Consider the following 15,529-nt stretch of genomic DNA (forward strand, 5'->3'; position numbering starts at 1 on the left):
ATCGCATAGTAGCCCATTATGTGCCACTTACCTGACACAGGAGCCTGCGATGTCACTGCTGTCCCCTCTGCTACGGAGCGTCCATCTTCTTTCCGGGCATCGTGGCTCTGGCGCTGTAATTGGCCGGAGCCGCAATGACATCACTCCCGCGCATATCGCCGTTAGCAGTGGCATGCTCAGTGCCGCTGTGCACCGCTGTCAACGGCACATGCGCCGTAGACAGCAGTGCCTGTCTTTTTGCAAATATCTCCTAAATCGTGTAGGTTTAGGAGATAATTCTTGGACCTACAGGAAAGCCTTAATCTAGGCTTAGCTGTAGGTCAAAGTGGTGTGTAAGGGTTTACAACCACTTTAAGGAGAAATCAAAAAAGGAGCAGCGCTATGAGAATAAATAAATTAAGGGTTGACCTATAAGTGAACAAATATTGAAGTGAAAATGCCTTAATACATGATGATAAAAAATGAACATGTAAATTTGGAAATTGATCACATAAAGGTTAGTCCCAAAACAACAAACAAGAGAGACAGTCCAAATATGAGTCCCAACAGATGAATGAGATGATGTGGGGAGATAAAGGTACCAATCCCGGTTGGCAAATAGAAGTGCAATTGGATAAATGACACCTTCACCGCACCAATGTGACAGATTGATAAAATTGCGCGCTTACCAAAAGGCAAGCTAATATGAGCTTGCGACCTTAACCCGGTCGGGGCCTTTTGTGGATTGAAACAGCAACGCACCACTTCAGCTTATGGATGGGTACACTGTCCGTCAGATCCCAGGAACCATTCAATTGGGGAGATATTTCCTCCAGAGATAGCTCTCTGTCCAGTTTGCTGGATCTGATCTTTCCCGTATCCTCTTCATCCACCTGAGAATTAGCACTCCAGGAGGCAGTGGGCTCTGGGATATTGATTTCTGGAGAAAGCATGAAACCGGGATTGGAACCTTTATCTCCCCACATCATCTCATTCATCTGTTGGGACTCATATTTGGACTGTCTCTCTTGTTTGTTGTTTTGGGACTAACCTTTATGTGATCAATTTCCAAATTTACATGTTAATTTTTTATCATCACGTATTAAGGCATTTTCACTTCAATATTTGTTCACTTATAGGTCAATCCTTAATTTATTTATTCTCATAGCGCTGCTCCTTTTTTGATTTTGAATATTTTAGTGTGTGTATCCCACTTTTAGCGGCTGCTCTAGTGTCATATACTGATTCTATTAATTTATATTTCTTCACATGCTTTGTTTTTGATTTTTGAGGGGTTTGTTCATTTAAATTCCACATTTGTTTGTATATGTAGCGCGGTAGTCCTTTCTATTTCCACTTTAAGGAGAAAGCAAAAAAGTTCCAAAGAAATAGGTTCTTTCCAGCTTAAGCAGCGCTAAAAACAAAACAAAAAAACACATAAATAAAGTAAAAAAAAATGCATATGAGCAACCAGCACTCTAAAAATATAAAAATTGTGACAGTCCAGGTTTTAAGTTCTCATGAGACAGTTCATATCATAGCAGAAATGTTCTACCGTCACTACCAGGGCTGGTACTAGAGCTGGGTGGGTGGGGAAGCTGCCCTGGGCGGTATGATTTGGTGTGGGAGGAGGGCGCAGTTTGCAGAGTACAGCCCTGCCCAGTACAGAATAATATGCTGCCTAATGTAACACAGAAGACAGAGAGCGGCTTTGTCCCTGCGCACTACACCCGTCCCCCCTGCCTGCACAGGGCACTGTACTGTTCTCTGAGCAACAGGAGAGTGGAGCAGGTGGGCGCAACAGGTTGGGAAGACATCAGTTGTCAGTGCTTTTCTGATTGATTCTAGATGCACAACTTTCCTGCTCCTCTCCTTGCCCCGAACAGTGGCTTCTCTCCCCCCTCTCCAGGCATCTCTATCTCTCCTGCTTTATCTTTCACAGTGTCCCGATGTCTGTGGGAGATCACAACCTCCGCCCCCACCTAGGCTCCTGTTTTTATCTGTCCCTGCTCTGAACGATCTTGGAGCCCATTCCTGCCCCCTTCTCCTGTGCCCTTCCCCTCGGGTCTCCTCCTCTCTGCTGCATGGCCAAACTGAGTGTTCTCTGTCTCTCAGCTGGCAGATAACTTTCATCCTTCATATTACTGTAATTGCTGTGCCTTTTGGCTAAGATCAAGTGCAGTATCTGTTCTTATCAGTTTCCAGGAGGTGGCGCTTGCTTCCATCCCTGATCTACGGCGAAGTGGAGAAGGGATGGCGGTTGCTTTGCAAAACCTGCTGGAGTAAAGGTAACCCGGAGTGGTTCGTAGCCGAAAGAGAAGCCTTCTGATGGGGATGGAGAACCACTGGGTCAGGCTGAAGGGTCGGGTCCCTGGCCTTCTGGCCTAGATTGGGGCAGCTCTAGCTCCGGACAGTTTTTCGGGAGAGAACACTTACTCCTCCTTTGGGGGGGGGGGGGGGGGGGAGTGGTCAGTATTTCCTGAATGTAATTAGGTAGGAAGGATGGAACCCGATGGTAAAGGGCTCTCACCAAGCTTCCAGAACTTCATGCCTTCCTGCTGGGGTGGGGACTGCTGTGATCTGGGTCGGGGGTCAGGGTTGCATGAAAAGCCAGTGGTGAATGTGCCCCTGAAGTGGCGTACAGTCACAGTGTTTCGGCACTTGATTTATGACACCATGGTCACTTCACCACAACACACGCTTTTTCGCACCTGCCTCTAGGGCCGAGCCTTTTGGCTAGGACCAGGGGAAATTTGTATTCCTGGCCGGAGGGCCAGCCATTGTATTACACAATGGTCACTTTTCACTCTCCCACCTTCCTTCTCCCCACTTTCTTTTTATTTATCCCCGTGCTTGTCACTTTTTTGTATTTTTTTTGTTTGATGTGTATACACGTTAGTCACTGTGTTATGAGTAGGGTGTGGGTCCTCGGGCCTACTCTGAAAGTCTTGGGAGGGGGTGGCTAACAGGCCTTCTGGCCTGGTTCGCCCCCTCTCATGGGGTCTCCCTTCGGGGGGAGTCCCACCTAGTACTTGGGTGGGTCTGTTTCGGCTGACCTTCCAGAGAACGGGGGTCCGTCTGGTTTCGGCTAGATGGACCCAAGTGAAGTACCTCAGTCCTCTGTCTGGAGCCTAACGCCCCGGGGGATCAGGGTAAGGTCCTTCCCTAGTGGAGGATCAGTGTAAACACCCGTTGCACGTTTTTGTGTTTCACTCTCTGTGTGTGCACTTTTTTTGGCACTGGGTGGAAGCTTTTGGATGTGTTTTGCACGCCACTGGCTTTTCAAAAAAAAAAAAAAATTACTGTAATTTCTGTGGAGACAACTGTTCTTTTTAGTAAGGGTCCATTCACAAAAGGTGCAAACATGTGTCTCCCATGCAGGGCTGACTTTTATCAGCACTGGCGTTACATAGGTGTTGTGCACATCCCCATGTTAGCACCCCATTCATACAGTCGTATGCAAAAGTTTAGGGACCCCTGACAATTTCCATGATTGTCATTTATAAATATTTGGATTTGGATTTGTTTGGATCAGCAATTTCATTTTGATCTATCAAATAACTGACAGTAATATTTCAGTAGTGCAATGAGGTTTATTGGATTAACAGAAAATGTGCAATATGCATCAAAACGAAATTAAACAGGTGCATAAATTTGGGCACCCCAACCAGAAAAATCACATCAATATTTAGTAGAGCCTCCTTTAGCAGAAATAACAGTCTCTAGACGCTTCCTATAGCCTGTAATGAGCGTCTGGATTCTGGATGAATGTATTTTGGACCATTCCTCCTTACAAAACATCTCCAGTTCAGTTAGGTTTGATGGTTGCCAAGCATGGACAGCCTGCTTCAAATCACCCCACAGATGTTCAATGATATTCAGCTCAGGGATGGCCATTCAAGAACATTGTACTTTGTTCCTCTGCATAAATGCCCGAGTAGATTTTGAGCAGTGTTTTGGGTCGTTGTCTTGTTGAAACTCAACTTCAACATTATTCTCAAGAATCTGCTGATATTGAGTGGAATCCATGCGACCCTCAACTTTCACCAGATTTCCAGTACCGGCACTGGCCACACACCCCTACAGCATGATGGGACCTCCACCAAATTTTACTGTGGGTAGCAAGTGTTTTTCTTGGAATGCTCTGTTCTTTTGCCGCCATGCATAACGCCACTTGTTATGACCAAATAACTCAATCTTTGTTTCATCAGTCCACAGCACCTTATTCCAAAATGAAGCTGGCTTGTCCAAATGTGCGTTTGCAGACCCCAAGCAACTCCGTTTGTGGTGTGTGCGCAGAAAAGGCTTCTTTCACATCACTCCCCCATACAGCTTCTCCCTGTGCAAAGTGTGCTGCATTGTTGAAGGATCCACAGTGACACCATCTGCAGCAAGTTGATGTTGTAGGTCTTTGGAGATGGTCCGTGTTTTTGACCGTTCTCACCATCCTTCACCTTTATGTGGCCTGCCACTTCTGGCCTTAACAAGAACTGTGTCTGTGGTCTTCCATTTCCTCACTATGTTCCTCCCAGTGGACAAAACCAGAAATCTCTCCTGCGCTCGGGTATTGAGTTCCTCAATGTGTGGTATGACCGAATGCCTCAGTGGTAATTGCCGTCTTGCAGCTCTCCTCAGAATAATGGGTATTCATAGACTATAAAAAAAGGAAAGAAAGGAGGGCGCACCGACCTAGTGCATTACCACTGGTAACATTTATTAAAAAGATAAAACAGCAAATGAATACTCACAAATAAACATGAAATATCAGGCATAGACAATAGCTGCAGGTGAGCAGAATCAAACGTCAAAAACCTGGACTGGACATCGGGTAGATGAGGCAATGGCTGTCGCGTTTCAGGGGAGAACCCCTTTCTTCAGAGCCTAGACGGGTAATCCCGTTTGTTTTCCCTGTTGTCTTGACCTGTATGTCCCTTTCAATTTGCCGCCGTGTGGTCGCGTACGCGCTGCCGGTGGCGCGTGTGCGCGCGACCCTGCCACGAGCTCCGTGAGTAGGATCGCGGGTCCTGCGGACTCGATGTCCGCGGGGATACCTGCGATCGCCTCACTGAGCTGAAGAACGGGGAGATGGTGATGTAAACAAGCATCTCCCCGTTCTGCTTAGTGACAGTGTCACTAATCTCTGCTCCCTGTGATCGGGAGCTGTGATCAGTGATGTGTCACTCGTAGCCACGCCCCCTAACAGTTAGAATCACTCCCTAGGACACACTTAACCCCTTCCTAGCCAGCTAGCGGTTAACCCCTTCACTGCCAGTGCCATTTTTACAGTAATCAGTGCATTTTTATAGCACCGATCGCTGTAAAACTGACAATGGTCCAAAAAATGTGTCAAAATTGTCCGATGTGTCCGCCATAATGTCGCAGTCATGATAAAAAAATCAAAGATCGCCACCATTACTAGTAGAAAAAAAAAAATTATTAATAAAAATGCCATAAAACTATCCCCTATTTTGTAGACGCCATAACTTTTGCGCAAACCAATCAATAAACGCTTATTGCGATTTTTTTTTTTTTTTTTACCAAAAATATGTAGAAGAATACATATTGGCCTAAACTGAGGAAAAAAATTGTTTTTTTGATATATTTTTTGGGGGGTATTTATTACAGCAAAAAGTAAAAAATAATGCATTTTTTTTCAAAATTGTTTAGCACAAAAAATAAAAACCGCAGAGGCGATCAAATACCACCAAAAGAAAGCTCTATTTGTGGGGAAAAAAATGACTTCAATTTTGTTTGGTAGCCACGTCGCACGACCGCGCAATTGTCATTTAAAGCGACGCAGTGCCGTATAGCAAAAAGTGCTCTGGTCTTTGGCCAGCCAAATGGTCCCCGGGGCTGGAGTGGTTAAACACCCTGACGCGTTGTCTAAAGCTGGGCACACGCTGGGGTTGCACCAATATCTGTTTTTGGACTGGCAATTCGGAGTGCCGATACTTGTGCTTAAATACTCGCTGATACCAGCTACTGATACCTTTTGTGGTTACTCGTTATTGGCGGCGGACCAAGTCGTCATCAAAGCAATCTAATTGGATTTGTGCTTTGCGATCATTGTGATGACCAATCACAAATTTAAATAGTAATACTGGTGCACTCTGCAACCATCACATATGTTTATGTGTGCGGCAAATGCTTCTACTGGCTCCGCCCCTGAGCTGCGTGGGGGGGGGGGGGCGCATTTTGGCATCCTCGCCCTGGGCACTGAAATACCTTGTCCCTTCACTGGTCACCACACCTTGTATTAATTGCACTCACCTGACTCCTAATTATCAATCGCCTTAGTGAATCAATCCAGATTTATCTCAGCAACTAAAGGAGATCAGCGTGCGATTTCAGTAACAATCTCGGGAGATCACACGGCTTGCTGCACTGGGGATTTGTTCCGAGTCTCTTCCGGGAACCACCACGAACGATCTGTTTCTTTCTCAGGTGGTGAGATTATCGGAACTGCTTTCACCAGCAGTGTATATTATACCTGAATGCTGTTTTAAATATATCTTTGTGTAAGTGCAATAGCTTAAGGGCAGTGGCGTCTCCAGCTTTCATATTTAGGGGGGGCACATGGGGAGACAGGGACAAAAGTAGGGGGTGCAATTATGTGTATGTATATATATATATATATATATATCCTGGGGCCCTTTACTACGATCCCACAATGAGCCCTTTCACATGTTCTGCAGTGAGCTCCCTTCCTACTGTATTGGGGCCCCCCCAGGGTGGCAGAAAACAAGAGATATATGTCACCAGCATACCAAGAAAATATAAGGATCCAAAGCAGTGGGAGAACTATCAGGGTTGCAAAGGTTGTCTTGCCTCCGGGCCCTGGTGTTATGCCACTGTGGGGTTCCCCAGCCTCCTCTTGCTGTCCTGCCCCTGCTATTGACAGCGCTGGTCTGGCATCTCTTGGAATTTACAGGCTGGTTCTCCTGTCCTAAGAAGTCTGTTTTTTCAGTAACTGAGAGTCCTGGTGGAGTCCTTCCTGCAACCTGCTCTTCTCCCTGCCAATGAGGATGCAGGAGCTGACTGGGGACGCTCTCCCTATTAGACATTGCCTTTTTGTAAAAAAAAAAAAAAAAAAAATTTTTTTCTAATGGGGGGGGGGGGGGGGCACATGGTGGGGCACAGCATAATGTTGGGGGGGGTCAGGGCCCCCTCTGCCCCCCCTAGGGATGCCATTGCTTAAGGGTCGGGTGTTTTTGGGACAATAAAAGTTTGTTGTTTCACACTTTGAGGATTCCTTTTCCTTCTATATGCTTGAGTGGAATAGGAGGATTGCGGGTGTGTTCAGTCTGGAATGTTCAGGATCAGGACGCCATATCTCGATGTCGATTTGATCGTTACTGAAATCGCACACTGATGTCCTTTAGTTGCTGAGATGAATCTGGATTGATTCACTAAGGCGATTGATAATTAGGAGTCCGGTGAGTGCAGTTCCTATAAGGCAGGCAGGGGTCTCAAACTGGCGGCCCTCCAGCTGTTGCGAAACTACAAGTCCCATCATGCCTTTGCCTGTGGGAGTCATGCATTTAGCTGTCAGCCTTGCAATGCCTCATGGGACTTGTAGTTTCGCAACAGCTGGAGGGCCACCAGTTTGTGGTGACGGTGGAACATTTCTGCAATGGTATGAATTGTCTCATGAGAAATTACTCAGCCTGGACTGTCACAATTTTTATATATTTTTTTATATTTTTAGAGTGCTGGTTGCTCATATGCAATTTTTTTTTAACTTTTATTTATGTGTTTTTTTTTTGAGTGCTGCTTAAGCTGGAAAGAGCCTATTTCTTTGGAACCCTTTTGCTTTCTCCCTAATGTTCCTCATTACTGTCGTTATGTGAATAAGTTGGTTGCTATCTCCTGAGTCCCATTGCTGGAGCAACCCTGTCTGGAAAGGGCGTAGCCTCCACAGAGACCATTTGACCATGGGGGTCGTAGAGACCTTTGTGCTGATGATTTTTAGGCACTGTGAGGCCCTCAGATGTGAGGAGGTTAGACTCTCTCGTATGACCGGGATCTTCTCCACTGGCAGAGAAATGGTACTTTCCACAGTGTCGAACTGGGCCCATAGGTATACCAGGGGCTGTACTGGTTCTAGATGGCTTTTCTCTAGGTTTAGCAGCCAACCAAACTTGAACAGTGTGGTGATGACCTGAGCTCTGTGGATCAGCAGCTGCTCCTTGTCTTGAGATAGCAAAAGAAGGTCGTCGAGATAGTGGTACAGCTGTATTCCTTTTGTTCTGATGAGGGCCACCATGGCCAGAAGAACTTTCAAGAAGACCCGAGGTGAGGTTGTCAGCCCAAAAGAGAGGCAGGTGAACTGAAGATGTTCTTGCTCAACTTGCTTCCACTACAGGCTCATGGAAATAGGCATTGTTTAAGTCGATTGAGACTAGCCAGTCACCTGGTTGCATGGCTTGCTGGATGGTAGACAGAGTCTCCATTTAGAATTTTTTGTACGTTAAGTCTATCATGTGCCATTTTTCTTTAACACTAAGAAGAAAGGGGAGTACACCCCTTGGAATTCCTCGCCTTTCGTGACAGGCACAATGACTCTGCGCCATCAGCGAATCCACATAGGACATTAGCACCTGCTTTTTTTTCTTCTAACCGCAGTAGCAGGGTAGGAATAAACCTGAGGGGAAGAGTACTGGTGAAGGACCATGTGTGGCCTGAGGAGACCATCCTGATGGTCCAGTAGTCCGAGATTGAGGCCGCCCAGACGTGCCGGAGGGGAAGCAAACAAGCCCCCACCCGACCCGCCTGGGCTGGCCCAATCTCAAAACGACTATATATATATACACGGTATCTCACAAAAGTGAGTACACCCCTCACATTTTTGTAAAGATTTTTACAAAGTGTCAATATTTTGTGTGGCCACCATTATTTTCCAGCACTGCCTTAACCCTCTTGGGCATGGAGCTCACCAGAGCTTCACAGGTTGCCACTGGAGTCCTCTTCTACTCCTCCATGATGACATCACAGAGCTGGTGGATGTTAGAGACCTTGTGCTCCTCCACCTTCTGTTTGAGGATGTCCCACAGATGCTCAATAGGGTTTCGGTCTGGAGACATGCTTGGCCAGTCCATCAACTTTACCCTCAGCTTCTTTAGCAAGGTAGTGGTCATCTTGGAGGTGTGTTTGGGGTCGTTATCATGTTGGAATACTGCCCTGTGGCCCAGTCTCTGAAGGGAGGGGATCATGCTCTTCTTCAGTATGTCACAGTACATGTTGGCATTCATGGTTCCCTCAATGAACTGTAGCTCCCCAGTGCCGGCAGCACTCATGCAGCCCCAGACCATGACACTCCCACCACCATGCTTGACTGTAGGCAAGACACACTTGTCTTTGTACTCCTCACCTGGTTGCAGCCACACACGCTTGACACCATCTGAACCAAATAAGTTTATCTTGGTCTCATCAGACCACAGGACATGGTTCCAGTAATCCATGTCCTTAGTCTGCTTGTCTTCAGCAAACTGTTTGCGAACTTTCTTGTGCATCATCTGGTCTGAGCACTGACAGGCTGACCCCCCACCCCTTCAACCTCTGCAGCAATGCTGGCAGCACTCATACGTCTATTTCCCAAAGACAACCTCTGGATATGATGCTGAGCACATGCTCTCAACTTCTTTGGTCGACCATGGCGAGGCCTGTTCTGAGTGGAACCTGTCCTGTTGAACCGCTGTATGGTCTTGGCCACCGTGCTGCAGCTCAGTTTCAGGGTCTTGACAATCTTCTTATAGCCTAGGCCAGATGGCGAACCTTGGCACCCCAGATGTTTTGGAACTACATTTCCCATGATGCTCAACTACACTGCAGAGTGCATGAGCATCATGGGAAATGTAGTTCCAAAACATCTGGGGTGCCAAAGTTCGCCATCACTGGCCTAGGCCATCTTTATGTAGAGCAACAATTCTTTTTTTCAGATCCTCAGAGTTCTTTGCCATGAGGTGCCATGTTGAACTTCCAGTGACCAGTATGAGAGAGTGAGAGTGATAACACCAAATTTAACACACCTGCTCCCCATTCACACCTGAGACCTTGTAACACTAACGAGTCATATGACACCGGGGAGGAAAAATGGCTAACTGGGCCCAATTTGGACATTTTCACTTAGGGGTGTACTCACTTTTGTTTCCAGCGGTTTAGACATTCAGCCCTCATGCACACAGGCTGTTAAAAAAACGTTATGAAAACGCCAGTATCTTTGCAGTGATTTTTTTTAACTTTTTTCAGCTTTTTTCAGCGTTTTTGCAATAGCGTTTTTGAGCGTTTTTGAGCGTTAGCGTTTTTGAGCATTTTTTTTTCAAATTTTTTTTTTTTTTCAATGGATCAAAAACGCTAAAAAAAGTTGGTGAATGACGTTTTTGAGCGTTTTTGAGCGTTAGAGCGTTTTTACAGCTGAAAATCGTCTTTCAGAACCCACTGGTCCTGGGTTTTTTTTACAGCTTAAAAACGCCTATGCCACTTGCAGCTCAAAAACGCCTAGGTGGGCATAAAGCCATAGACTAACATAGACAGGCCTTTTTAAGCTGCAAAAAAAGCTCAAAAAAGCAGCTGTAAAAACGTCCGTGTGCATGAGGACTAATGGCTGTGTGTTGAGTTATTTTGAGGGGACAGCAAATTTACACTGTTATACAAGCTGTACACTCACTACTTTACATTGTAGCAAAGTGTCATTTCTTCAGTGTTGTCACATGAAAAGATAGAAGAAAATATTTACAAAAAGTGTGAAGGGTGTACTCACAATTTTGGGAGATATTGTAGATTTACCCCCTTCCTGACCATTTTTTGCGATTCGGCACCGCTTTAACTGACAATTGCGCGGTCGTGCGACGTTGTAAAATTTGAGTAGTGCTGAGAATTCATGAGAAGATTGAGATACACTCAGATCATGTGATTAGATGAAGTTACAGGAAACCTACAGAGCACAGTGTGATGCTATCTCTATATGCTTTAAGCCCCGATGGTGAACCATTGCAAAAGAGGATATTATATCTAAAGGCCGATCTCAGGGCTAAACCAATTAAAGCTGAAGTACAGCCAAAAACTATTTTTGTATATTTGCACTGTAAAAAGAAGTTGCAATTAATGAAGTGCTCCATCTCTGGGTTTGATCAATCTCTTACTATTCTCCAGCCAGCAGGTTGACTGTTGGTGCCGAATGTTCAGGTGCTGAGATGTGCTGGAAATAAACAGCAGAAATTCTGGTTAGCCAGTTCAATCAGCTTCACGGAGAACCTGGTTATTTTAGGGCTATCCTACTGGAGCAACTTCACCCAAAACATGCACACTATATTACCAAAAGTATTGGGACACCTGCCAACTTTGATGGCATCCCGGTCTTAGTCCGTAGGGTTCAATATGGAGTTGGCCCACCCTTTGCAGCTATAACAGCTTCAACTCTTCTGGGAAGGCTGTCCACAAGGTTTAGGAGTGTGTCTATGGGAATGTTTGACCATTCTTCCAAAAGTGCATTTGTGAGGTCAGGTACTGATACGGACGAGAAGGCCTGGCTTGCAGTCTCCGCTCTAATTTATCCCAAAGGTGTTCTATCAGGTTGAGGTCAGGACTCTGCAGGTCAGTCAAGTTCCTCCACCTCAAACTCGCTTATCCATGTCTTTTTGGACCTTACAGTATGAAGGATTATGCACAGTATGAAGGAGTATGCACAGTATGACTGGCACTCTGCTCCCCTGGCACCCTGCTCCCTTGGCACTCAGCTCCCTTGGCATTCTGCTCCCTTGGCACTCTGCTGAGTGCTCCCCTGGCACTCTGCTCCCTTGGCACTCTGCTGAGTGCTCCCCTGGCACTCTGCTCCCTTTTCACTCTGCTCCCCTGGCACTCTGCTCCCCTGGCCCTCTGCTCCCCTGGCACTCTGCTCCCCTGGCACTCTGCTCCCTTGGCACTCTGCTGAGTGCTCCCCTGGCACTCTGCTCCCTTGGCACTCTGCTGAGTGCTCCCCTGGCACTCTGCTCCCCTGGCACTCTGCTCCCTTGGAACGCTGCTCCCCTGGCACTCTGCTCTCCTGGCACTCTGCTCCCTTGGCACTCTGCTGAGTGCTCCCCTGGCACTCTGCTCCCTTGGCACTCTGCTGCCCTGGCACTCTGCTCCCTTAGAACGCTGCTCCCCTGGCACTCGGCTCCCCTGGCACTCTGCTCCCTTGGTACTCTGCTCCCTTGGTACTCTGCTCCCCTGGCACTCTGCTCACTTGGCACTCTGCTCACTTGGCACTCTGCTCCCTTGGCACTCTGCTCCCCTGGCACTCTGCTCCCCTGGCACTCTGCTCCCTTGGCACTCTGCTCCCCTGGCACTCTGCTCACTTGGCACTCTGCTCACTTGGCACTCTGCTCTCCTGGCACTCTGCTCCCCTGGCACTCTCCATGCTCTGCACTGTTTTAACAAAGCTAGTACTCCATGGCTCCTCTTACCAGGTGGGAGTCACTGACAGGTAGGAAGCCAGAGCCGAAGGTGGGGGTGGAGCTGTCCTACACTGGAGCCGGAGGTGTGGGGCAGAGCTGTCAGGAGCTGGGAATCCAGGACTCCAGCCAAGATCTGCGGGACTTACTTTAAATTGCGGGGCGGTCCCGCGGAATCTGGGACAGTTGGGAGGTATGACATTATTCATACCGGGCTGTGGCTCCCCAGGTAACCAAGATAGTCGCACACAAATCTGTTGCAGTCCAGGAGCTGGGGGCAGTGGTCTGAGGGCGGGTTCGGCCTCACTGGGGGGGCAGGGCGATGATGTCAGCAAGAGCAATTTGGCCACACCCACTGTTTGCTGCGGCACCGCATAACTACTCTCCTTGGGGCACCCAAAGGTGTCCCAGGCTGATAAAGTGTTCAGGTTTGGCTTGAAGAAAAGATGGCAACCCTATGCACAGTATGAAGGAGTATGTACAGTCATAGCTCCCAAATGTCCCTGCTTTTGAAGGACTGTCCCTGATTTGGAGCAAAGTCCCTCTGTCCCTCTTACCTCCTTGTTTGTCCCTCATTTTGGTCTGATCTATATAGTTGTATACAGTGGCATCGGGATGGGGGGGGGGGCTAAGGGGGGCTGGAGCTCCCAGTGGACCCCCCAAAAAGCCCCGGGCCTTGGGCATTCACAAATCTATTATTAGCTCCGAGCCCGAGCGGGGACCGATCTGACTTGGAGCGCGGCCAAGTGACACAGCAGGCCCCACCTTCTGGAGCCTGCAGCACCTATGATGGACGTCCCACTGGTTCAATGCTGGGACCGCGGGACGTGGAACGTCCATCATAGGCGCTGCAGGCTCCAGAAGGCTGGAATTACAACGCAGCCACTTCACTATGCAATCCCCGCTCAGGCACTCAGGCGGGTGGCTCTCCTCTCCTGTCCTCTCCTCTCCAATCTCTGGCTGCCTGCTGTCTACTGGGATGGGCGCCGCACACTATGGCTGAGCTGCAGGAGGAGCCGGAGGTCACAGTCACCTGAAAACTGATGTCACGTGTAATGGTCAGGTAGGTCAGTGCATGTCAGTGTGTGTCAGGCAGGTCAGTGTGGGTCTGGTAGGTCAGTGTAGGTCTGGTAGGTCAGTGTGAGTCAGGTAGGTCAGTGTATGTCAGGTAGGTCAGTGTGGGTCAGGTAGGTCATCGTATGTCAGGTAGGTCAGTGTGGGTCAGGTAGGTCAGTGTGAGTCAGGTAGGTCAGTGTATGTCAGGTAGGTCAGTGTGGGTCAGGTAGGTCATTGTATGTCAGGTAGGTCAGTGTGAGTCAGGTAGGTCAGTGTGAGTCAGGTAGGTCAGTGTATGTCAGGTAGGTCAGTATGGGTCAGGTAGGTCATTGTATGTCAGGTAGGTCAGTGTGGGTCAGGTAGGTCAGTGTGAGTCAGGTAGGTCAGTGTATGTCAGGTAGGTCAGTGTATGTCAGGTAGGTCAGTGTGGGTCAGGTAGGTCAGTGTATGTCAGGTAGGTCAGTGTATGTCAGTGTATGTCAGGTAGGTCAGTGTGGGTCAGGTAGGTCAGTGTATGTCAGGTAGGTCAGTGTAGGTCAGTATGGGTCAGGTAGGTCAGTGTGAGTCAGGTAGGTCAGTGTGGGTCAGGTAGGTCAGTGTGAGTCAGGTAGGTCAGTGTGAGTCAGGTAGGTCAGTGTGGGTCAGGTAGGTCAGTGTGGGTCAGGTAGGTCAGTGTGAGTCAGGTAGGTCAGTGTATGTCAGGTAGGTCAGTGTATGTCAGGTAGGTCAGTGTGGGTCAGGTAGGTCAGTGTATGTCAGGTAGGTCAGTGTGGGTCAGTGTGTCAGGTCAGTGTGAGTCAGGTAGGTCAGTGTAATGGTCAGTGTATGTCAGGTAGGTCAGTGTGTGTCAGGTAGGTCAGTGTAATGGTCAGTGTGGGTCAGGTAGGTCAGTTTTTAGTGGTCAGCATTGATGGGCACTGGTAAGCCAGGCAGCAACCAGAGCTTATCCGCCCCCCCCCCCCCCAATGTGTCAGGCTCAGACTTTTTCACACCTAGAAACGCCCCTGGTTGTATATAAAATGCACTACTTATATCTATCAAATTATTTTTTTTACAGTGCTAAACATTTCACCCAGTTTCTAAATGGCTGCAGATTTGTGAATCCCAAAAGCCAATATAAAGGAATAGTAGTGGGAAAAAAAAAAAAAGCACTTGTGGGTTTAACCAATCATTTTTTTGTAAAATTTCCCTTTAAGTGGGCGTGGCAGGGGGAGTGTCCGAGGCCTGCATAATTTTGCTAATAGGTGTCCCTCATTCCCATCTTTGAAAGTTGGGAGGTGTGCACAGTATGAAGAGGTATGTATTGTGTGAAGAGGTATGTACAGTATGACGGGGTATGTACAGTATGACAGGGTATGTACAGTATGAAGGCATATGCATAGTATGAAGAGGTATGCACAGTATGAAAGAGGTATGCACAGTATGAAGGCGTATGTACAGTATGAAGGAGTATGCACATTATGAAGAAATATGTACAGTATGAAGAGGTATGCACAGTATGGAGTATGCACAGTATAAAGGAGTATGCACAGTATGCAGTGTGTATAGTATAAAGGAGTATGCACAGTATAAAGGAGTATGCACAGTATGCAGTGTGTATAGTATAAAGGAGTATGCACAGTATAAAGGAGTATGCACAGTATGGAGTGTGTACAGTATAAAGGTGTATTCACAGTATAAAGGTGTATGCACAGTATAAAGGAGTATGCACAGTATGGAGTATGCACAGTATAAAGAAGTATGCACAGTATGGAGTATGCACAGTATGGAGTATGCACAGTATGGAGTATGCACAGTATGGAGAAGTATGCACAGTATAAAGAAGTATGCACAGTATAAAGAAGTATGCACAGTATGGAGTATGCACAGTATAAAGAAGTATGCACAGTATGGAGTATGCACAGTATGGAGTATGCACAGTATGGAGTATGCACAGTATAAAGAAGTATGCACCGTATGGAGTATGCACAGTATAAAGAAGTATGCACAGTATAAAGAAGTATGCACAGTATGGAGTATGCACAGTATGGAGTATGCACAGTATAAAGAAGTATGCACTGTAT

General features: G+C 47.3%; 1 protein-coding gene across 1 annotated transcript in view; it reads left to right on the forward strand.

Annotated features, from left to right (window-relative positions):
- The window catches only part of LOC141129384 (granulocyte-macrophage colony-stimulating factor receptor subunit alpha-like), a 143,816-nt gene that overhangs the window by 50,503 nt on the left and 77,784 nt on the right, over positions 1-15,529 (forward strand). The window lies entirely within an intron of this gene.

The sequence above is a fragment of the Aquarana catesbeiana genome, linkage group LG02 (assembly GCF_042186555.1).
Source record: "Aquarana catesbeiana isolate 2022-GZ linkage group LG02, ASM4218655v1, whole genome shotgun sequence".
Taxonomy (NCBI): domain Eukaryota; kingdom Metazoa; phylum Chordata; class Amphibia; order Anura; family Ranidae; genus Aquarana; species Aquarana catesbeiana.